General features: G+C 38.6%; 1 long non-coding RNA gene across 1 annotated transcript in view; it reads right to left on the bottom strand.

The window, feature by feature from the left end:
• Positions 1 to 4,563: 4,563 nt before the first annotated feature.
• Positions 4,564 to 23,593, bottom strand: part of LOC311088341 — a 64,686-nt gene continuing 45,656 nt past the window's right edge. The window contains exon 5 of the long non-coding RNA XR_014607492.1: positions 4,564 to 6,007. This is a non-coding gene — a long non-coding RNA (uncharacterized lncRNA). The remainder of the gene's footprint in view (positions 6,008 to 23,593) is intronic.

The following is a 23,593-nucleotide window of genomic DNA, read 5'->3' as shown; positions in this document are numbered from 1 at the left end:
AGGGATGTGAACTGAAAGAGATGGCTTCTGAGTGTGCAGTTGCTTATTCCTGCAGTGATTATGAAGGTTGCAGAAAGTGCTCTAAAGCTGCATGGGTATGGATCAATGCAATGCCTTGTGCAGGAGAGCTTTGGCTCACTGCCCAATCAACGTCTTCCCGCTGACCCCTTCTTCCCCAAACACAGTGAGATTCCCATCAGCCCCTGCTACAGACATGTGTATCTGACACCACCCCATCATCTGCTCGGCTGTGTGACTTTCTCAACAAGCTGTTTGTGATTGGGCTGCAATCTGGAAGGCATGATGTGGCGGTGAAAAATAAAATGTGATGTTACAGTGTTGATGGATCAATTACCATCTCTACCGTTATTATGCACATAAGAATAAAGCAGAAATTATAGAAAGGAATCCCAACACATCAGGGTATGTTGTAAAAAAAAAAAAAAACCTGCAGGGTTCAAAAGCATTAACAAATTTGAAGGAGAGTGCAATTTAAAATATATATATTTTTTCTTTTCTTTTTTTCCTGTTTTGGAATCTACATAAATTATAAGATAAGATTTAAATACTTAATACATTTAAAGTCCCCCTGTAGTCAATAATGTTATCCCTTAAAACTCATCTTTGATCACCAAAATGACGTTTAAAAGTTTTTTCCTGTGAAAAAAATTATTCATGCCTTAAAATAGCTTGAATGTAACTCCACACCCTTGCTGCATTTAGTAAACATAGATCTATGAATATGCAAATTAGCCCCGCCTCCACTCATTCACACCAGCTCAGAGATCCACTCGGTCAACTTTACTGTAGTAAACACTGCACAATGGCAAGTGGAAATACTGGTTAAATTTAGCCATATATGTTTGAACCAGATACTGATTCAGAATAAGAATTGGAAGAGTGAATTATACAGGCTCATATTCAAGTCGATGTATCAGAATGGTAATGCATTCATGTAAGCATCATTTACCCACTATATTGCTAAATGTACCCAATTTTTCATATCAACAGAAAAATATACCTGGATAACCTGGCTTCTCTTGAGACCCCCTGCTTGGCATCATAGTGATATGCTAAAGCCCGCCCACACGTTGACGTGATTGGGTGATGTAGAGAACACTGGCAGTTTCAAACCGTGTTTTTGAGACTGTCTTTTTTCACTGCAGTTTTAAGGAGAAAATACTCAGCAATGGTGTTGAATTTGCACATTTTGCACATGGTTTGTCTTAAAGCATATTAAAAACACAACATAGACATAAACATTAAACAACATTAAAAACTTCACCATAGGGGGTCTTTAAATACTTTTTTTTTCTCCAGATATTAGGGACATTAAAATAATTTATTAGTCCAGTATTTAGAGAGCTTGTATAATTTGGAATTGTGTTCTGGTGTGTCCCTTGTTATGTGGGTGATGGTCTATTGGAGTATAGAAAAGATTATTTGAGAATGAATTGCACCCACTTATAGTGCTGTAAAGTGTGCCATTTATTACTACACTACAATTGAAACTGAATTTGAATGGAGGTAGCATACAGGATGCCAATTCAAATTTGAATGTAAAAAAAAAGAAAAAAGAAAGTACAACAGACAGACGGACATACAGACAGTCCCCACAACCACACACCATCTCTATTGACACCATCAGAAAATAAAGCTGTCGTAGATGTGTCTTTCTAAGCCAAAGGAAGACAGACGGAGCTCTCTCAAGAGAAGCCTCAAAAGTTTGAGATGCATTATAGGTTAATTCTTTTCAAAACAATGCCTTTGGGCCAGAGCCCAGTAAGTCAAGCGCAGACTCTCTCAAGATTTTATTGCTGTGACATAAATCTTTTAATCTCTTCAGAGGGCCACGGCTCTGCCGAGGAGGGGCTGGGGGCAAGCCCTGGGACGTGGGCCGCACCGCAGAGCACCAGTAGTGCATCGGGTAACTACTGCCACCGCCGCCACTTCTGAAGGACTCTGAAGTGAAAAGAGCAAAAGGGTTCGGCCAGCAAAGGGATGTGGCAGCTTACCTGAATGCATATTTATGAGCCAGTCACGGCGGGGAAAAGAGAACGGGGATGAGGTTTGCGCTTGTTCAGTCACCCTTCCCTCTGTTGCCACAGCACCGTCTCACTACCGTGCACAGATCACACGCACATTACCACGCCTTTTTAACTCATCTGTGTTTTCCGTGTCTCAGCGAGCCCCGAATCAGATGTGGACCAAAGCAGCTGGAGCGAAGAGACATGACCATATCCAAAAACTGAAAAAGAATACCCAATGTTTATTTATAATTGTGCACTCAAGTGACCGTTCTGTTCATGGCATGTTATCTATTCTCTCTCCAAAATAAATCTCCTCGTGTCCGATCGCTGCATTATCTAAGACGCAATCTGGGAGTCGGGTCTTTGAAGAACAGGCAGGGAGAGAGAACAGACTGGGATGGTTTTAATCTGCTGGGTTCTCCCTCTTTTTTTCTGGCTTGTGAGTTTCCTTAAAAGCCCAAAGACTTTATTAGCCTAATCCTGCGGGACATGTTTACGGACAAGGACACATTTTGCCTTCATAATAATCATAATATGGTAATAGATAGATAAGTATATAGATAGACAGATAAATACATCAAATGACATACAGAACGATATATAAAATGATTGATAGAACGATAGATAGATAGATACCTTGACCTACCCATGACAGGAGAAGGGCTTAATTCCGGAGGAATTGGGCTATCCCTGTACCTGCACCCTGCCTAAAACTTATTCTGTGCAGGAGATTGAGCCATAGAGGATACCCAGAGAAAAGTCAGAATAGGATCAGAGAAATAGAATTGATGCGATGGAAAAAGTTTTTTTCCAAAACGAGAACCAAGGGAATGGTGTGTTGAAAGGAAGGGAGCATTTGAAGAACAGCGAAAGGAGTGGAACAGTCCCATCAAAAACATGCGCTGGCCAGTGCACTCCTGCGTCTTCCCTAATCCAAACTGGACAGCCCATAGTGGCTGTCTGGGGGGAAGGCGTTGTCTTCCCCTAAACCTAACAAATGTACATAAATGTACATACTTTACGTATGTCCATTTATAACACTATAATTCGTATTATTTTACCTTGGCATCAAATTAAAAAAATAAATGCTGGGGGAGTGATAGTAAATTGTATATCTTTCTTCTGACCAACACAATCAATTTCCTTTTTAAAGTCTTGGAAACACTGTCGTGTTTTTTACTTGTGCTATTTGAGCGAATGGGAATGCAAAAATAATATTTGCTGTAGTCTCCTGATCACGGCTTTATAAGTTTATCTAACTATAACGTGGACAATTCCATTTAAATTCATACTCCTGAATTGAAAGGGAACCAATTCTTCAATTCTAAATTTGCACAATTCTGTCTGACATGACTTCTATTCTCAGTCAAAGGTTAAGTCCTTGAGAAGATGCTGGCCGAGAGGCAGTTGCAGCTTATTTTGTCCTCTTTGTTCAAAGATATTCTAGGTGTACAGTGGGTCAGGTATTGACTGGCAGAAGTAGTGTGGTTACAGGAGGACTATTTTGTCTCCTTCACCCAGTTCTTCAAGGATTTCTTTAATCTCTCTCTGACGAAAGGCAGGTCTTTGATGTGTCAATGCCCCTCCTCAATACACTCAATATTTGATCTAGGCCTCATGCAGCTAAATCTAGCTGAAGTCCTTTCACATGTTCACTGATTTACAAACGTCATCACATCTGTATTGATTTAAAGAAGTCAACAGCCATGAGATGCAGCTTTGCATACTACATGACATCACATGAATCTCATTAGATAGATAAACAGTTATGTAATTATTGCCTGGTGGCTGACATATACTTGAAAATTCAAGGGCAAGACGTGGCTGAAATTTCACAGCTAAAGGTGTAACACATAACCACACACTGTATGTCTAGAGGTCCTCCCTCTTGACTACAGGTGAAAGATAACCAATCATTGCAATTAAAGTGCCATAAGTCAGTTCTGATTTCCAACATCCATGCTTAGCCAACTTTACCAAAATTTGTCAGATGTCTCTAAATTATCTTTATTTCAGGGTTGTTTTTTTCCAGCAAATGTTAATATGTACGGAGCCCCTAAAGGGACATGGTGGTGAAAAAAAAAAAGAGATGCAGGTAAAATTATTTGTCAATGCTTTTGCGTTCTCTCTCCAATGTTTTGTGTTCCCCCAAGAAACTTTGCGTTTGTTCGCAAAATGTTTGCATTCCCCCGAGAAACTTTGCGTTCACTCACAAAAAAAAACAAAATGTCTGCAAGCGAACGCAAAGGTTCATGTTCCTACAATTATAAATAAATTTGTTTACAATTAGATTAATGCATCTAATTGAATTGGGTTCATCAGCATATCATGAAATGAATTTGATTAAAATTTTAGAATTGATTGACAATTTTAGAATTGATTGACAATTTTAGAATTGATTAATTATGCTTATATCCCCTTGATGGCTCATGAAAGGGTACATCACTGCACATTTGAAGATACTGTTTACATTCTATTGTGTGAGAAACATTTGTGCTGGCATTTTTAATTTGAAAAGTTATGGGTGGTTTTTTTTTTTGGCTTTGTGTTGTAATTCTCATCTCAGTTTTTGTCAGTGCCCTTATGTTTGTGGTGCATCAGACAACAACCAGATGGTAGAGCCTTCTGTATTGAAAGGTAGTGCTTAATTAGAGCTTCACAACTGTAATGGTCCCATTCAAAACAGACAGAGGCGGAAATTAATCTGAAGGAAAAAAGCTTAAGTATTCATGACCCATGAATAAACACCCTCAACTTTGAACAGGGTCAGTGCATGAATATTCAGTCTATATTATGCTAAGTGTTGCGGGTAACGTTTATAATGATTTAGGAAAATAAACAAACAGCTTCAATTTTGCCTCGTTTGATAAATGAATCTAACAAACTTTGTTCTCTAATGATATAAATGTATCTAATGAAACAGTTTTTTATTTTATTTTATTATTGTGAATATTTAATTTTAAAAAAATAAAGTATTACAAACATTGTAATTCTTGAATATCAGCTTTAACTACATGGCATTAAGCATGATCACATTCCACGCTTGGCTTAGACAGACATGTTCTCCTGCTTAACACTAATCAAGTATTCCTCATTATATCCCAGTGGCTTCATGTGACACAATGCCCAGTCACTCCACACTTCTGTGCCAAATTAGTTCCACCTAGTTGGCTACCAATGACCTATTCAATGTAAATGGAATGGGTGGAGAAAACAGACCCTGCTACAGGTTCAAAACTGTATGTTTAGGGACACAAATACAATGAAAGAGTGTTATAATGTTACAAATGAGTAGAAAAACGGGATATTCTTTATACTGGTAGAAAAATATCAGCGTATAAAGCCAGGGATTTCCATCTGGGAGTCTGTGGAGATTCTGCAAAGGGTCTGTAGAAAAACAGACTTTTCCCAGAATTTTGAATGAACTACTGACCTGTTAAGCATTACAGTATTTATGTTGTCTGTTTTATGTTGGCAAACTGTAAATGTTATCATCAGATAAGTTTATCACTGGTGCTTTAAAATGAAGTGGTGATCTACCACCAAAGGAGACCAATCTTATTAGAAAAGATGTCAAATACGCAATGTGTTCCTAGTCAGAAGAGGACTGAAAACAAACATCGGGGGGTCAACGGATGGTCAGTAATTCATCAAAACATTGTCATGTGAATGTTTAATGCATATGACTTGCAGTAGGTTTTTTTTTGACATATGATTCGCTGCGTAAAATCTTAATTTCAAATGCTTAAATCTTTGGGGAAAATGATTTAGTTGCTACAAAACTGACAGCCACAGAATGTTCTGGCAACTCCGATCAATCTGTCAGAAACCGAAGAGCTGTGAAGAGCTTTTTTTCCCCGTTTACATGCATGTGCATTTGTGTGAATTCGTGGGTGCGTACAGTGTTGACGGGCATTCAAGCAGACGCCAGGTTCCACTGGCTGGACACATCCACGCCTCCCCCGTCAAACGTCCACCTGCAGAGATGTGAAGACAAGACTGTTAGCACGGAGACAGACACAAACCAGCTCTCAAGTTCATCTCCCTGTTACCATGCGGCAGCCATTTTAAACAGATGGTACCCAAACAGCCTGTCATGTTTACTGCTGCCGCCATAAAAGACAAGAGTCCAACAACACGGTCCTGCAGAGGCCCCAAGGGAGCAGCCAGGGCCCCGCAAACAGCTGCCTGGGGGAGCGAAGGGGCCTCAGCCCAGGCTGTACCCCCTCCTTCACAGGCCCTCAAAACTCTTTTACCTATGCGGACATGCTACATTTACTACAATTAAACAAGCACGCCATTTGAATACTTGGTGACACCTCGCAACCTGCTCAACGGGGCCTGCATATAATCGTGTCCCCATGGAGCCAAGAAGAAATTGTCCGTGTCACTATTAATGAAGGAATTTGCATTGTGATCTTAATTAAGGGTGGAATAATGAAGCTGACTTCTGAATTAGTTAATCGGCAAAAACTTGTACTAATACGTTTGCGTGGCCTACAGTATAGGAATGGCCCTGCGGATGATATATATATTCCACCAGAGGTTGGCGGAGGTTACGTCAACTGAAGGTGGCACAGTGCTAATAAGGCAGGTGCCGCTGGGCTTCGCTTCTCTTCATCGAGTGAGCAAGATGGTGGCCTGACCCCCGTGCAGCCTCCTGGCACTCACCGACTGTCTTTCCCCGACATATCAAATAAGTTCTTGGGCACAGTGGTCCAGGTGTTCCACTTCATTACTTTCTCAAAGACCAGGTTCAGTCAATTCAGGCTCTGCAGCCTCCTAGATGTACAGGACTCACCACGATCAGCTTCTAACAGTGAGCGCCAGCATGTTTTCACACTACAAACAACCCAAAAGGCCATCAAAGTGCTTATGGTGGTTCAAGAGTCTCAAGTGTCCAACAAATTATTTATAGGCCCTAAAATGGACGGAGCAGAGAATTATTACACAATAGGTTGTGAAGTAGACCCACACACCATATAGTGACATCCAAATAAGCTTGAGTCTTAAAGACAGTACTAGGAGGAGGAGGAGGAGGAGGAGAAACAGAATGATCAATTTTGAGGAGGCACTCTTGGGATTCCCAGAAACATCTTGAGCAACTGACAGACAGAGTAGCAGGAAAATGAAACATGCATTTTGGCATCTCTGTTTCTTCTTGAGAACATGTTTTTAATTTGTCTAAGGCTTTAGGTAGGTGTTACAAAAAATGGCTGAAAACAAAACAATTTTAAATGTGTCAGTAGTTGTGGCTACCTGTGAGACAGTCTAATTCAATCTGAACTGTAATCCCACTCACTGTACCAACAAATTAGGCATAATTAAAGTTGCTTACATGAGATTCAGATTTCTCTTGCACATTTGTCAATGGCTAATCTCCTTGCCTTATGCTGTGTGTTGATTCAGGGCTTGTGCTGAATTTATAACGTTAGAAGGAGCAGCTATATATATTCCCCACACAAGTAAACACTCAGTAAGTTATATATTAAATATTTGTTGTCTTGTTCAAAACCCTTGAAAATCCTAAAAACAAAATATTATAATTCCAATATTTCGATATTGTACATGTAAATAGACTACATAAACTAGTCAAAATGTGAAAAGAGTTTTTCCAAAATGTTCACATGATCAAAACGCACATTATCGATGAAGAAAATCGCCCTGTAGAAACAAGCTCTGTGTCTCACTCATTACTCCATTCCAAGGAAAGCCAGAAAGTTATTACCAATTACTTGTATACTGGCCAGTGACACTGAACTTGCCAGAGGTCCCAAAGGCCAGATCTAATGCAGAAGTTAAAACGGAGGATAAATGTCTCAAAATCAAGTTTGCAAGAGCTTTCAGCTAAAGAGACCTCAATCTGACGGCAGCATTATTTACAGATGAAGACAGAAGAACCAGGGGGAGATGAGTTCCATGCCAAGCCAGTTGTGTAAACACAAGCTCCCGCTTGGACAAAGAGGAACTCTGACTTCAAAACAACAGTAAAACTGTGAACCTTACAAAACCTTTGGGGACTGGACCGTTTGAAGTCTTGGCAATTCTGGGTACGGGTGAGTGGAGTATGAATTATATTGCTACAAACCATCATCAGGCCCATATGATTCCCTGATTAAGACCATGTGTCAGAAGGCTGTTGGATTATTGTTCCTGCTGAGTGTCTAGTGGAGCAGTGATTGGTCCAAAGCTAGGGGCACACGTGTCAAAACAAGATGAGGATTGGACTCTTTGGTCCAGCATGTTCAAATATCTTAAAGGAAGCATCAGGTGTCAACTGCTTCAGGATCCAAACACATAAAAGAATTCTAATCGACTAACAATTCAAGTCAATGTAATGACTTCTATTCACTTCAGTTCCATTTAGAGTGTAAACCAAGTTTAAACTTATACAAAATATAATTTTCAACAGCCATTACTCCAGTCTTTAGTGTCACATGATCCTTCAGAAATCATTCTAATATGTTGATTTGACACAGATTTCAAGATTCTTTAATAAATAGAAAGTTCAAAGGCACAGCTTTTCTTTTCTTTCTTTTTTTACCAGTAATATTTTTTTTTTGTCCAAAAGTTTTTTTTGTTTGTTTTTTTTTTGTAAAAAATGTTGTTCTTTTGAACTTTCTATTTATTAAAGAATAGACCCCTTTTCACTAAAAGGACAGAAAAAAAAAACACATTTCTTTTTTTATAGACATGTTAGCGACAGCGTATAACACCACTGGACCCTTTAAATTATTCTACTTGGGCTGCTTTGATGCAACATGACAACAAAGCAAGGGTTTTACATTAAAGGTCAGGCCTTACAGACCAGCCATCCAAATACACTACAACAGATCAGTGCTCATTATCAATCCATAAAATAAAGAAGTGTGTTTTCATGAAACTATTCCTGTCTACCACACAAAGGTTACAAAGGTTAGTCAATCCAAACAAAAATCTAAGTTTAAAAGCCAAAAACATATCTGCTTTACAATGAAAACTACATACACCACTGGAAATGGAGAGATGGGTTATGTCAGGACCTTTGAGAAGAGAGGAGGCCAGGCCTGGTGGGCAGTGAAAGGGCAGAGGATTCCACGAATACATATGCGATTTTCTTTTAACATGTTAAAATTGTATTGGCAGTAATCAAGGCAGATTCAGGGAGAGAGGGGTCACGGAGCTGAAGTGATTGGAAGAGGTAGGATGAGGTAGATCAAAGGGTTTGGTGCGGGGGCTTCTCAGGGGGGATTAGACCCCCTCCCCGTTTGCATTTTCCTGCTGTTTTGCTAGCAACCCTGCACACGCCGCCTTGCCGAGATCAACCTTGGCTTGTTATGACAACGGGAACAACAAACAGAATAGCAGAATACAGCTAAATCCACCAGATACCACTCCACCGTGACTTTGTAATGAACTTTTGTTCAGATGGCAGGTGATGGATGTCCTATTGGCCAGGTACCCTGAGCTCCGTTGCACCCCAGACAGGTGCAGCTCAGAATATTGACGAGCCAATAAAACATGAGCAGCACAGGATGTGGCAGCCTTTCTGGTTCCTTTCTCTTCACTTTGTAAATGCAAACTGGACGTTTGACAGCCGAAACCTTTGGGAAATCACAGATATTCATTCTCTATCAAACAGAAATCAAAGGGAAGAGTCTACAGCATCCATACCTTGAAGAATCACAAGCCGTTGTCTGCACTGTAGAAATATTTAGTACTCTGGTTATAAACATGCAGCTTTTTACCTACTGAAAAATGTCTTATTTGAAAACCAAAACACAAAAGACTATTTGTAACATTTGGAAAGACAGTGACAATGTTAAAATCTCTTCAAATTCTGACTGCCTTGAGCTTCCTCCTCTTTGTAATGTATATCAAGCAAGCAAACGCATGTAGATCTAGAACTTTTATCAGAAAAAGCGACTTTTAATTGAGCTAAATGACTTCATAATGCTCGCACAAAGCGCATTTGGTCAAGAGCGCTTGTAATTAAACAAGTTTTAATGAGTTTTGTAATGAGATGTAAGACATGTAATACACTGTGTACATGTTCTGTATTTCCTCCAACATGTATCCAACACAGCGCTCTTGTTTGATTAATTCTAATCCACTTAATTAGAAACCATAAGATTTCCCTGAAGGATTTAATTCACAAGGCTGCATTCGCTGATATTAAGCCGTAGGTTTATCACCGTGTTGCCTAGTACAACATCGAGAGCACCAAGAGCAATATAACGCTAAGGACATAATGTCAAAATTCCTATGTCCCCCAGCCAAATTTCGATAATTTCTCACAACGTGACACTTTTACACCATTACACAATTTCGCCAAGAAAGTGCATGCTGGGATCACTGGTGCACAGTTGTATAAAAACAAGACAAGGGGATGAAACACTCTCAGAATGAAATGTTTCAACACCAAACACCATAAAACCAGTGAGTGTGTGATGTGGGTCCAAAAAGATTTTACTGCTCTGTGGGGTGAGGCATAAAACCTTGTGTATCCCACCCCCACACTGATGTTAGTGTCAAAGCAGAGAAACATGGGCATCTGTGCCAGCACAGAGGTGAATAGGCATCTCTTGGACACAGCTTTCATGTTAATTCTAATTTTGTGCCAATAAATTGGTGAAAACACCACCAGTGAATTGCATCTTTACAAGTTGTTTAGATTTAATTTCTTAGGTCTGAAAGTTTCATGACAGACTAGCCAGTAAGTAGCCATGTATCTGTTTGTGTATCTGCCAGTTAGATTATCTTAATTGTCGCTGTTACACAACCCCTCCAAAATGTAATAAACGGCATTAAAATGGACCCTTTTCACATTTTTCGGGGTTCTCAGAATCGGAAGTTGTCATTGTTGGGTAAACTTCTATCATTTGCAATGATGATTATTTTGGAAAAGCATCATCATAGCCTGTGATAAGGTTCCATTATATGACTGGCATTCACAGATAAAATGACTGTTTGCAGACAGATTTCCACAGCTATACAAACAGGCTTTTCGCCTTCTGCATGCATTGATCGGAGTCCATGGCTTAGGTTTACTGATAGGGATGCACACAGATTAAAATTATGGCTGATACAGATAAGCCAATATTAAACGTGTACTATATATATATTTGAAAAAAAAAAAAAAATCAAATCAAATATCAGAAACTTTGACTGAAAAAACAAACACCAGCTGATGATGGTATCTTATTGAAGAGCCCGTGTTTGGGCCTCGTTTACACTGTTAGTGAAATGTGACCCAATTCCAATTTTTTGCTCATATGTGACACAGATCGTATGTGTTCTATGACCGTGTAAACAGGAAAAAAAACGCATGCATTTGGATATTTCGAGATCGGTTTCAGGCCTCATTCATATGTGGAAATAAATCAGATATAAATCAGATATGTGCCAATGCGACTCATGTAAACAGGCAGATCGGATTTTCTGAGGCATTAGGCAATTTCTCTGCTGTTTAATGACGAGAGAAACCCCGACGCGCATCTGCAAAGGGACGGATGGCCAGACGAAACGTTGTGTCGTCGTAGGTGAGTAATGTGGACAAACGTTGACACAACATATCAAAGGTTGGTTTGCTCATTCTAAAATTTCGGACCCACTGCTCCTCGTTAAAGCCAATTTTTAAACACAATAAGCTCCCACCAGTCCTGAGATCTCTCTCACACACAATAACTGAAGCATATGCGCAGGCTGCAATGATGGCACTTTTCGTCGTCCTCCGCCTCAAAATCATGGTGATGTTTTCAGAGCTAGCATCAAGCATATTTCACGTTCGTCCATCTGTGCAAGAGAAGTTAACCCTTTAAAGGGGACATATCATGCCAAATGCACTTTTTTAGCCCTTAAATGCATTTTGTTGTATATTTGGAGTGTTTAGAAGTACAGAAAATATGAAATTATTCTCTTCAGGTGCTTCGTTGATATCTTTATATTCTGTTTTGGTCATATTTTTCAACCTGTTCCGATTTTTCTGTTATCTATGACGTTTTTTGGAACTATTACATCACAGTATTTGCAGCGGAACTGCCAAATAAGGACATTGACTTCCGGCCCAACACTTCGAGCAATCCGCCATTTTTATTTCTCGCTGCAATTTTGTAGTCCAAGCTAAAGGATGCAGAAGTTACGAGAGGGTAAGTTAAAATGTTCGGTTGTTGGATGTAGTAACCCACACGCTTCATTACACCGTCTAATGTAGATGAACTGCCGCGCATGACAGGGCGCATGTTTAACTGAAAGAACGAGCAGAGAGAGAGACCCGGTCGCGCGCGCACGCGCTCACTCTCTCTCTTCAGAGCCAGGCGAAAGTGTAAACAAGACATCACTGTCTCCAAACTAGACGCTGTCTTGCTCTCTCTCCCTCGCACATATTAATCAAAATAAATCGACACGGTGGTAAAAGGTCGGAAGACCAAAGTTTCATGTGTAAATACAGTACACACCATTGCAATACATCCATATGAAGACGTTGTTCTACAGGTTCGTCGTCTTCATTTTCATCTCGCTCCGGCTCCGACTCTGGCTCGAACATGTAAGGCTGGCTGGACAAGTCTTCCGTTGTTGACATTTTGTTAATAACGTGTGAATAAAAAGTTTCTGTGCCGCTAGATAATCGTATCTCTGCTATCAAACTACAAAAATGGCCGAACGGGGTGGAGTTGAACCGCTGCAACATGGAGAGGGGGCGGGGTATGAAGTGTCTCAATTGTATTTAAAGAGACCGCACCAAAACGAGTTGCTCTCAGACGCACATCAGAAAAGGGGTAGAAAAGGGGTAGAAAAGGGGCCTGTGGAGCTATAATAATGAGGAATTCAGACCCAAGCATTGCAGTTCCGCTTTATAGAGACTACAAATGTATGATTTATATGTAAAAAGGATCAATTTAAAAGCATGATATGTCTCCTTTAAGCATGCACGATGTTTAAGATAGTAGCCTATGGCAAGTGTAAACACATGAATCGGATATAGTTCACAGTTGAAAGAATGTGTAAACGGACAAAAAACAAAACAAAAAAAATCGGATAAAGGGAACAAATCAGAATTGGGTATCAAGACCTGATCCAAAATCCAGCACAGTCTCACTGAAGACTAGAGATATAGGCTTGTATAACAGTCAACATTCTAATGTGATTGCAAATACTAAATATGCACAAACTATTGAAATACAGATTGTAAATATCAATCTGAGATATTTTAAAGACATGGTGCTACAGTATGTTTTGCGTATCACAAGAGTGTGTTAAAAAAGCAAAAATCCCTGTTTGGAATTAAGTTTGAACAGTGTTGTTCAATATTACATTGAACAACACTGGCATATTCTTTTTACTATAAATTAAATCAACAGAAGTCAGTTAGCGTAAATCACTTAATTAAATTGCTTAATATTATAACATGAATGGAACTATCAAATACTCATAACAATTGATTTATGTTCTCTGAACCACTAGGCCCATCATTTTCTATTTTAGTGAAGAATTTTCATTTCAGTGCATCACTCAATTGAATGGCTGTTGAAGCAGGGAATAAACAACAATGAATATGTCTGATATATAGAATGATCTAGAATAGTTGGAGGCAGGAGGGTAGCAGGGGGTTGTCTGTATAGGATCTGAAGGTTGATGTGAAGTGCAGTCAGACCCCTGTCCACCAGGATGGCTTGCTATTCCCACAACCTCCCCCTGTCCTCCTGCTGAGACATGGCGACTGGGTGAAACAATACTTCCATTATCCACTGTCCCTCCCCAGCATCCAAAGAGTAACGTGTACTGAGTCTCAGTCGATTAAACCCAACACTTTTCTCATTTATCACTCACCCTTAAATGTAGGCTGGACTGTGGAGCACACACAACAAAAGAGGTGCTGAGTCGGACAAAGGTACGTCCTCGGCGCAGTCACATCAGACTGCCGTTTGCCTTAAATATCCTTGAAATTTGCTTATCTTCTGATGCAGATGTACAGATGCTTGTCCTTAATTCTGAAATATTGCTTGGGTTTATTAAAAAACACAAACATGATCCATTACAGCTCCCTTTGCTACCCTCGTGCACCCACATACGTAAAGCAAACGCATTAGGAACCGACAGCCATTTGTTTGCATCCACTTTACAAGCTTCTGGGAGGTTCCACTTGGTATCGGGTTCCGTCAAAATTTGTAATAACTTAATGTGACCTAAACTAGGTCACGGGCATATTTGGAGTTAGCTCAAAGATGCAAAGCAAACAAGAAAGAAACATGAAAACAACAGCGAATGAAAACTATTTTAATTTATATTGGAGTACTTTGAAGTCTACTTGAACTACGAAAATCCTCAAACAACTATAACAGAATGTCTGTCATGAGTATGTCTTGTCTCATCAGTCAAAGCAACACAAATACTGGTTTATCTAACATATGGTGTGTCTTTGATGACAATGACTACAGTTATGGACTCTAAAAGGCCCAAATTTGGTAAAACATTTATGTTTGAAACACAGTCAGTTAAAAGTAATTATTTCAAACCAGCTATCATCCCGATTTTTGTCACCAATGTTCCTTTAACATTCCACCATTCATTCATTCAACAATACTGCATTAAATGCACTTGGAAGTGAGACGCTTTGAGTTCAGTGAGCTCCTTGTCCACCGTGAGGGTTTTCTCTAATGCTTAGCTGGCTTCCGGCCTACAACGGTGATTGTAGGCTGGCCTGATTCCAGTTCCTGTACCCTGCCCAGGAGAAAAAGACACGACACAGCATCCTCCTCTTCCTCTGCCCGGCTTCTTCCAGACACAATGCTGGCGCCCTGACAATATCCATTTGATCAAGACAACTCTGTCACTCAGCAACCACCACACTACAAATGAATGGCAATATGTTTTAATATTTTATACATTTGTGGCAGTAGATCTGTTGTTCTGTTTCTCATCAAACAAGAACACCTGATTTGAAGACTGAAAAGAAGAATACTAGAGAAACAAAACATTTAAAATCAATTACACAACTGCATTACCAGGCACAGACATTCCATTCAGAATACAATACCTTGGCTTCACTCTCACTTACCATCCGTTCCTCTGCTCTGTTTAGTTAATAAAAAGCTTTGACTGTTATTTTTAAACCTTTTGCTTACTGAAAATAGACTAGACTAAAACCCTTTCCAGATTGTCTGTGTTGGCACTTGCCCAGGCTATTGTGAGGGGCAGATTGTGACACCAGCCGCTAAGCGCCGCATCCCCAGTCTGCTTACTGTGCAATCAGCTAGATGAGCGCTTTAAGACGAGCAGCCACTGAGAAACACCACAGCTCTGTCTTCCCGAGATGACCTGTGTGGTGCCTCTGTGAAAATACTGTCTTTGGCAGTCTGCCATGGGATTCAGGCAAAAGCAACCTCGCAGACGACCACGGGTCATTATCATTTGAGGTGTGCCGTTTAAACAGCGCAAACATGCATCGAGGTGATGCAGCTAACGCCCGTGTGGGATGCTGGGAATTCAGAGCGTGGCACAAGCACCGTATTTGGCTGTGATTTGACTGACTGGAACATTCCTGCATTAGTGTCTGTGACATCCTGATTCCATAACGGTAGTTACAGTACAAAGCAACAATCTCCTCCCATCTGTAAATGACAGTCATGTAAAACATTTTGAATGTAGTTTGCACAGTACATAATGTGTAATGCTTGCTAAGGCAAACATCACTTATCTATTGCACTTATACACACACGCACGTTTACATACTATAGCTGTCTAAATGGGGAAATTACATAGACGTAATGGTTTTTATACTGTACAAACTGTATATTTTATCCCGTTACACTAACCCTACCCCTAAACCTACCCATCACAGAAAGCTTTCTGCATTTTTACATTTTTCTTTATACCAGATTTACAAATGAGGAGGTTTTTGGAGATTTTGTCAGGTTTTGGTGACTTCTGGGTACAAATGTGTCCCCAAAATATAGTTAAGTAGGCGCACACACACACACCCCAATAAAGCCTACAAAAAATAAATGATGATCCACTATTAAACCATTATGAGGCTGGTAGTAGAGACATAAGCCATGAGAACCTCTACTCAGCTATAAGTCTGACCCAGTTGCATTAAACACACCATTTTTAACATTTATTGGCCTATAGAGGGAAAACTAAAAGAGACATATTGACTTAAAACATTGTTAATAGTCAAAGTGTCATTAAGGGATCCTTCTTTATAACTCACACAGCAGGGCGTCTGAAAATGATCTGGAGTGATGTACTGTGCTTTGTGGCCACAGCAGTGATTTTCTGCATACAAATCATCCACAACGAAGGACACAACGCAAAGGATAAGAGAGTGAGGGAGGGTGTGAGAGGGTGTAAAGAGAGAAAAAAGCTTCAGAAAGTTGGGCCATTCATGTGAACAGAGTTCAGAGAATTTGTAGGCAGAGTGAAAAAGATATTTTATGCAGGCACATAGCTGTATTCAGTGGGGGTAGGCCGAAACGGCTACATGGAGACTACAAAGCGTGGCTCCCATGGCTCATGAATAAGTCGAGGAAATGATCAGAAAAAAGGAGGAAAAAATTGAGAGATGTTTAGACAGATGGGCACTTAAAGCAACTAGGAAGTGGCAAAAAAAAAAAAACCCTCTAATGCAACTTCAAATTCACCTAATAATTGATCTTTATTCTCTCTTTCTATCCACCAAGAAAGGTTAGATCAAATCTGATGTGTTATGAGAGCCTGTCAAAGAAACATCAAAGGACATAGCTGCTTGGAGCCCCCTAGATTAAATTAAATTGCTATCAAGAGAATCGGTTAAAGAGAGAAAGAGAGGGAGTCGTGGAATCAAATAAAGGACTTTCAAAAAAGACTGGGGCACAAAAAGAAAATAAATAGCAAGGGGAATTTGTTGTCTCTTTTGGACCCAAAAAAAAAAAAAAGAGAGAAAAAGTGCATCATATATTTGAGTGAAGCATGTTCCGCAGTATTTTTAGAAATATGATTTGATGAGATTCTGGCAAAAAAAATAAAAAATTCCTCAAGGCCTTTAATGTAATATCAAATGTTGCCTTACTGGGGACAAGATGATATTATGAATTTAGAGAACATGATTTATTAATGCCAAGCTCTGTATCAAATGCGCGAGTAATTACTCAGGAAAAAAAATCCAGGATATTAAATAGTAAGATTAAATCCAATAAGTGATTTCATTTGCCTTTACCAAGCATCACAAACAGCGACCTATTTTTAAATGTGTTAAAAAAAAAATGCATTTCAGATCAAAGTTGAGAAGTCGCTACTGTCTTTAGACTGAGGAGTATGGTGCTGGCTGCTCTACCAAACCTCATTCATCACATTCGCCATATCACAGTCTCTCTGTAGTGATCATAATCCATTTCCACAGCTAGCGTCCCCTACGGCCAGGCTTCTCTCCACAGGACCAACAAACAGAGGTTAGGGGAAGCCAACCTTCTGCTTAACTGTTTTTCACACTATAAACCAATGCTTTGGTTCACGCCCTCGCCCCTGTGCCAGTCATACGCTCACATGTGAGCTAGTAAAAGCACTAATAGAATAAAAATCCATCAAATATCTATAGAATGAATTGGGTTTAGGTGGAGAATTTACCAGTGTTGCGCCATTAACCCCTTTTAAATCCACCCACGGCCCCTCCACAGCCCGTTGTGACCCAAAGGCGTTCTGCTTGGCTAGTTGAGGGCGAAAAACTGCGACTCCTGAGAAAATTAGTTTGTTGCAAATCAAATTAGTAAGATCTTGTGTTCCTCACCACAGAGAAATGAAAACAAAATTTGGTAGACAGACCTCGACTTCTAATCAAATTCGTCAGCAGATGCAGCCCACCACAGCTGAATCTACTCTTCCAAAGGAAGCATCACTTAAAATAACCTGAATAAAGACGACTGGAATACTAGTTACTAAACCAACAGCCATTGTTATTCTTCATTACAATAATAAAGTACCTGTAGTACTGTATAAAGAGAGTGTAATTTAGCAATGATTGATTTACGGGGGGCTTTGTGATGACATTTAGTGCCTTCATTACTTATTCTATAACAATCAGGTGTGCACCTTGCTTAAAACTTGTGAAATACAAAAAGTTGCAGTGTGCAGAAAAAACTCAGTACAGTGATTACATAAAGCTGTATGTAATTTTCTCTGAACTGTTGTGTTCATGTGACCACCAATTGCCATTTCTCATTTATAGAATTATCTGTAGCTGTTAGGTACTGCTTGAAATCACAGCAGCACAACAAAGAACTGCACTGCAAGATAAACATGCTACCGTTTGACCTTTGGGGGGGGGGGTGTGATTGTGCCAGCATCGCCATTAACGTAAACACCTGTGTTACAGGCAGGGGTTGGCAGCACCAGCTCAATAGATCAACATTGATTTCCACTTAAGCTCAATACAGCTACTGTGCACCTCTGTCTCAGTACTGGCAATATTTATTCAGGGGCCAACAGGGGACATCCTATTGTGGTGAGGACAGAAGAACAAAGGAAGCCACAATGGCTAAGAATCATCCCACCTGTTGACACCAAGCTTGTTCCCCAGCTTATTCATCCAGGCTCCTCAGGGGAGCTTTGTCTGGCTACTTTTTGTCCATCCTTGGTCTCCCCGATCTTTTTTTCTTGATCTGACTTAAAGCACTTCAAGGTAGAGAAATACTCTCAATTGTCATGTCATATTCATTCAAGTGGATTCAGAATGGATGAACAACCAGGAAGGATGGAAATTGATTCACTGGTTGGATTTGAACTAAATTAAAATACTCTATAGAAGACTCAATATAAGATGGTGACACAAATTTATCTAGAATTTATATTAATTTATATATATATATATAGACACACACATACATATACATATATACTGTACATATATATATATATATATATATATATATATATATATATATATATATATATACATACATACATACATACATACACACATACACACACACACACACACACACACACATACACACACACCCACACACATACATACATACATACATATATACATACAACATTTTTTTTTTTTTTTTTTATAAATGTATAATCTTATAAGGGGTTAAGGTTAATTTTAGAATATAAATAAAATCTATGTCAAATAATGCCCATTTATATTTTGTTTTAAACCACTAGTATTTAAAACACTGGGGTCAGTGTGATTTTTGCTTTGTTTGTAAAATGAATTAATACCATTTATTCAGCAAGGATGCAATAAAGTGGATTTAAAAATATTTAGAACTTTAAAATAAATGCTGTTCTTTTGAACTTTGTATTCAAAGAATCATGGGAAAAAAACATATTTGTGTCTACAAAAATATTAAGCAGCACAAACATATTCAACATTGATATTGATAAAATGTGTTTCTTGAGAATCGAATCAACATTTTAGAATGATTTAGACACTTGAAGACTGGAGTAATGGCTGCTGAAAATTCTGTTTTGCCATCACAGGAATAAATTAAATTTTAAAAGATATTTAAAAAGTAATATTTTGAAGTATTATTAATTTAAATAACATATTTTACTTTATTTTGTTGATCAAATAAATGCAACCTTGGTTAGCATTAGAGATACATTTTTACCAACACCAAACTTTTGAAAAGTAGTGCAGTGTAACCTTGAAATTCAAGACATCATGGATTCTATTGTGTAGAGTCAGAACAAGTGTGGCCCAGTATCTGTGACCAGCAGCCTTTTCTGCAGGGTGATGGATGTATCAGGACTTAGAGGAGACCAGAATCTCTCCAGGTGGGCAATGGTAACCTGGTGACCTTTGTAAAGGAATTTCTCGAGCAAAGGTCAAGCGGCAGGAGCGAGGTAGCATGACATGTGTCTGGGCTTAACACACTACAGATTAATGCATGCCTCCTCTGTCCCAAAATGAATTTACCAGCCCAGACACCACAGGGAGCACCATACCACAGGAGGGCACTCTGAAAATGTAATCAATAGCAAAACAAAGATCAGAACTGGAGATATTTGCAGCAAGAGTCCTCCCTATTTTTCTGCTCATCGTGAATCCTAAATAAGTAGATTCACAACCATGACAACTGCTGAGACAGTGGGGGTAGGATGCTGTTATCCAGGTAGCCAATAGAAACGCATCTTGGTCACAGCCCCAGCCAATTGAAATGGACACGACAATGGAGAGACAACTTAATGGCCTAAAATCTCAAATTACCATGCAGTGCTGATCAATTTATTCAGTCAGAACTAAAGGGATAGAGTCAAATAACTGCAAAAAAGCATAAGAAATGGAAAATGGTCACTCCACAGGCATTTGCCCAATAACTTTTTCTTTTTTTTTCAAAAGAAACATCAACCATTCCATGCACCTCTAAACATGCATACATAGTTAAGGCTGAGGCAAAACTGGGTTGCAAACAATGGCATTACGCTGTGAAAAAAAATTAACATGAATTGCAGCATTAGCTATTTTAAATGACAAACTGAGAAAGCAGCCAAAAACATTGAGTTCACAGTCATACATCACAATAATAACCCAAATATAACTTCAATAACTTCAAATGCATATCTCCAATTCTGGGACTTCATTAACAGTGTGTAACCAATAGCCAGAAGCAAGGGTCATCATTTGACCATCTACTCATGGATAAAATAACCAAACATGGATTCCAAAATCAATTCTTCACTTAAACATGCAATGTTAACAAAAATGGATGGGAAAATGTGATAAATACAATAAATGATTTGTAAGGATGTCAGATCTATTCAGAAGATGTTCTATATTCAGATGTCTTGAGGTTTTATCAGATTGTCCAAATTTTCTATAGTGGTGCTTTCCTTCCATGTTGCAAGGATGTGGCTGATTGCTCTGCTAAACCAATAACAGTCATGTATACAATGGCATCTGTGAGCTGTTACGATATAGCCACTCGCAGACCTCCTGGTAGGCACTTCAAAGATGTGCCACTTAAATCTATTAACATACAGAAACAAAATCAGACACCACAAAGAACGCCCCACCACCCACCCCAACAAACACACGCCCAAACACACGGTAAACTCCATATCCCCTGATATGGCTGAACCGCACAACAAAGAAAACATCCAAAGCATTGTGAAAACATACAGGAACAAGCACTGAATAAAACAGCATATCATATAGAGTCTGCTATCCTTTGTCCTTGGCATAATACCAGCCTTAAATCATCTTCTGTCCATTTGAACATCATTACAAACATCAGACGTCAGGAAGAAGAAAAACACTCATCATCTGAGAGATTAACGACACAATTAGATCTGGAATTTTGTAATGATTAAGGCAACAAACCGTTTAGTCAATGTTATGCCTGATCCACTTAGTGAAAGAGATCGAATCAGAGGAAGATAACGAGGGATGGAGATGAGAAGCATAGAAAATCTTATTGTTATCAAGATGGGAATTATGATTCATCCTAACTTTTTCAGTAGGGCTCTATGAAATTTCTCAACTCTATTTAATTTTTGCCTAAATTCTGTTTATTTTCTGCAAAATTTGTTTTCCATATAAATTTTTCTGGATTCTATTTTAACGGCTTAATTAAATTTGAAATATAAAGGATTTCTAATCAATTGAATTCAAAGATCTTCAACAAATTAACATTTTTCAAAAAATAAATTGTCTGTTTAAATTGGATTCTGTTTTATGATTTAACAAAAATTTATTATTATCAACTGTGGTAATTTAAAGAATGAATAAAACTCCAACAACTTAATTAATCATTTAAAATCAAATGAAAATTTTATATTTACCTGCTTTCATCTTTCTGCAAACAAAGTACTGCACAACAGAGGCTTACTATTCAAATTAAAACATGGAAGATTTATGATATTCCTTAACAAAATGTTTTAATAAACTGGATTATTATTACATTGAAAATTCTACTGTACAATAGTAATATATTTAAAATATCATATCAACATTTTAGAATGATTTCGACACTTGAAGACTGGAGTAATGGCTGTTGAAAATTCAGTTTTAACAAAACAGGAATAAATTACATTTTAAAAGATATTTAAAAATATCATAATCTATGTGTATCTAAAACAGTTTGGAGTGTCCTCGTATAATAAGATGGCAGATGCTGAAAACACAAGAGTCACACGTGCTTGAGTATGATAAAACTGCACAGCTGACACAAAGAAATGCGGAGCATGTGGACTTCATGTTTAAATTTCATTTTGTGGACTCTAGACTCTAGTCCAGGGCTATTCAACTGGCGGCCCGCGGGCCAAATGCGGCCCGCCAATCATCTCCATGCGGCCCGACGGCACCAACCTCCCTCCTCCTCTTTTCCCCAAGATACTCGCTCCGATTGACCTGAGAAACTTTATACGAATATTTCAGCAGTTATTATATGTGTCCCGAATTTATGTCGACTGAACCAGCGATACCAATCATTCGTGAATGAATCATTATTTTGGTTCGATTCTAAACGCGCTTGCATAACGGTCTAAAACTATTCGGATTCATTCGGACCGCTCCGTCACTGAATCATCTGAAGCGGTTTCTCGTTCAGTACAGTATAACAACAAATAGCGCTGTTTTCAGTTGTTTCACTAGTTGTTTCAACACGGCCCAGCACGGAGCTGCGTTTACTCCCGGTCCCGGACACTATATTAAACAGCGTTGCGACAACCAGTGGGAAGTGTTTCAGTTCGACAGAAACCTCTCTGTTACAAACCACAAATCACTCGATGATTTAATTAGTATTAAATCGGATGAAACAGCCTCAACATTCCCAATAAGACTGATGAGGAAAGCAGGAGAAACACTGTGGCATGAACGAAATTAGAAGACTTTAAATCCCCTAATCACCCTTACAAACATTTACCATGAATTTACTGTAGTAATTTACCATGGTTGGGCAGAAATGTGCAATATTTATATTGAATACTATGTAGTAATACATAAATATAGTATATATATATATATACACTATAATATTATATAGTATAATAGTAAATATAGTGATTTATATTGCATTAGTTTTATTAGGTGGGTAGAGGAATATATAATTAATGCTTGTTATGAAATTATGTTGGTTTCTTTGTAAAGGTGCGTATAGTTTTTAACTTGTGTTTAGGCATTTTTTATACATTGGGAGTGAGTAGCCTGTGGTTAACAAGTCTCACTGTCAGAATAATTTCATTTAAGCATAACAATTATAAATAAAATAATTATTATTTCTCACCAACAGCTATAAGTTTGTATAAATAATGTATTTGTTCCAAGGAAAATAGTTGTACACAGCTGTAAATTATCAAGTTTTTTATTTATTATGGTTTTATATATTTCCATAGGCTACTGTTGGGTACCACATTTCCAAGTAAATACCATACTTTTTTAGGGTTACTTTAACTTATTTATTGAAACTGTTATGTTTCAATAAATAAGATAAACCCCCAAACCAACCCACCGGCCCACCTCAACTTTTCGATTTGATAATGCGGCCCTCGAATGAAACTAATTGAATATCCCTGCTCTAGTCCATAACATGGATACAAATTCACTCATTCCGTAATCTGACCACTAGTTGTGATGTATATTTTTGTCACTAAAAAGA

This window comes from Abramis brama (assembly GCF_963993115.1).
Source record: "Abramis brama genome assembly, chromosome: 8".
Classification (NCBI taxonomy): Eukaryota; Metazoa; Chordata; class Actinopteri; order Cypriniformes; family Leuciscidae; genus Abramis; species Abramis brama.
Note: the sequence above shows the minus strand (reverse complement) of the source record. Positions and strands in the feature narration are given on the sequence as shown.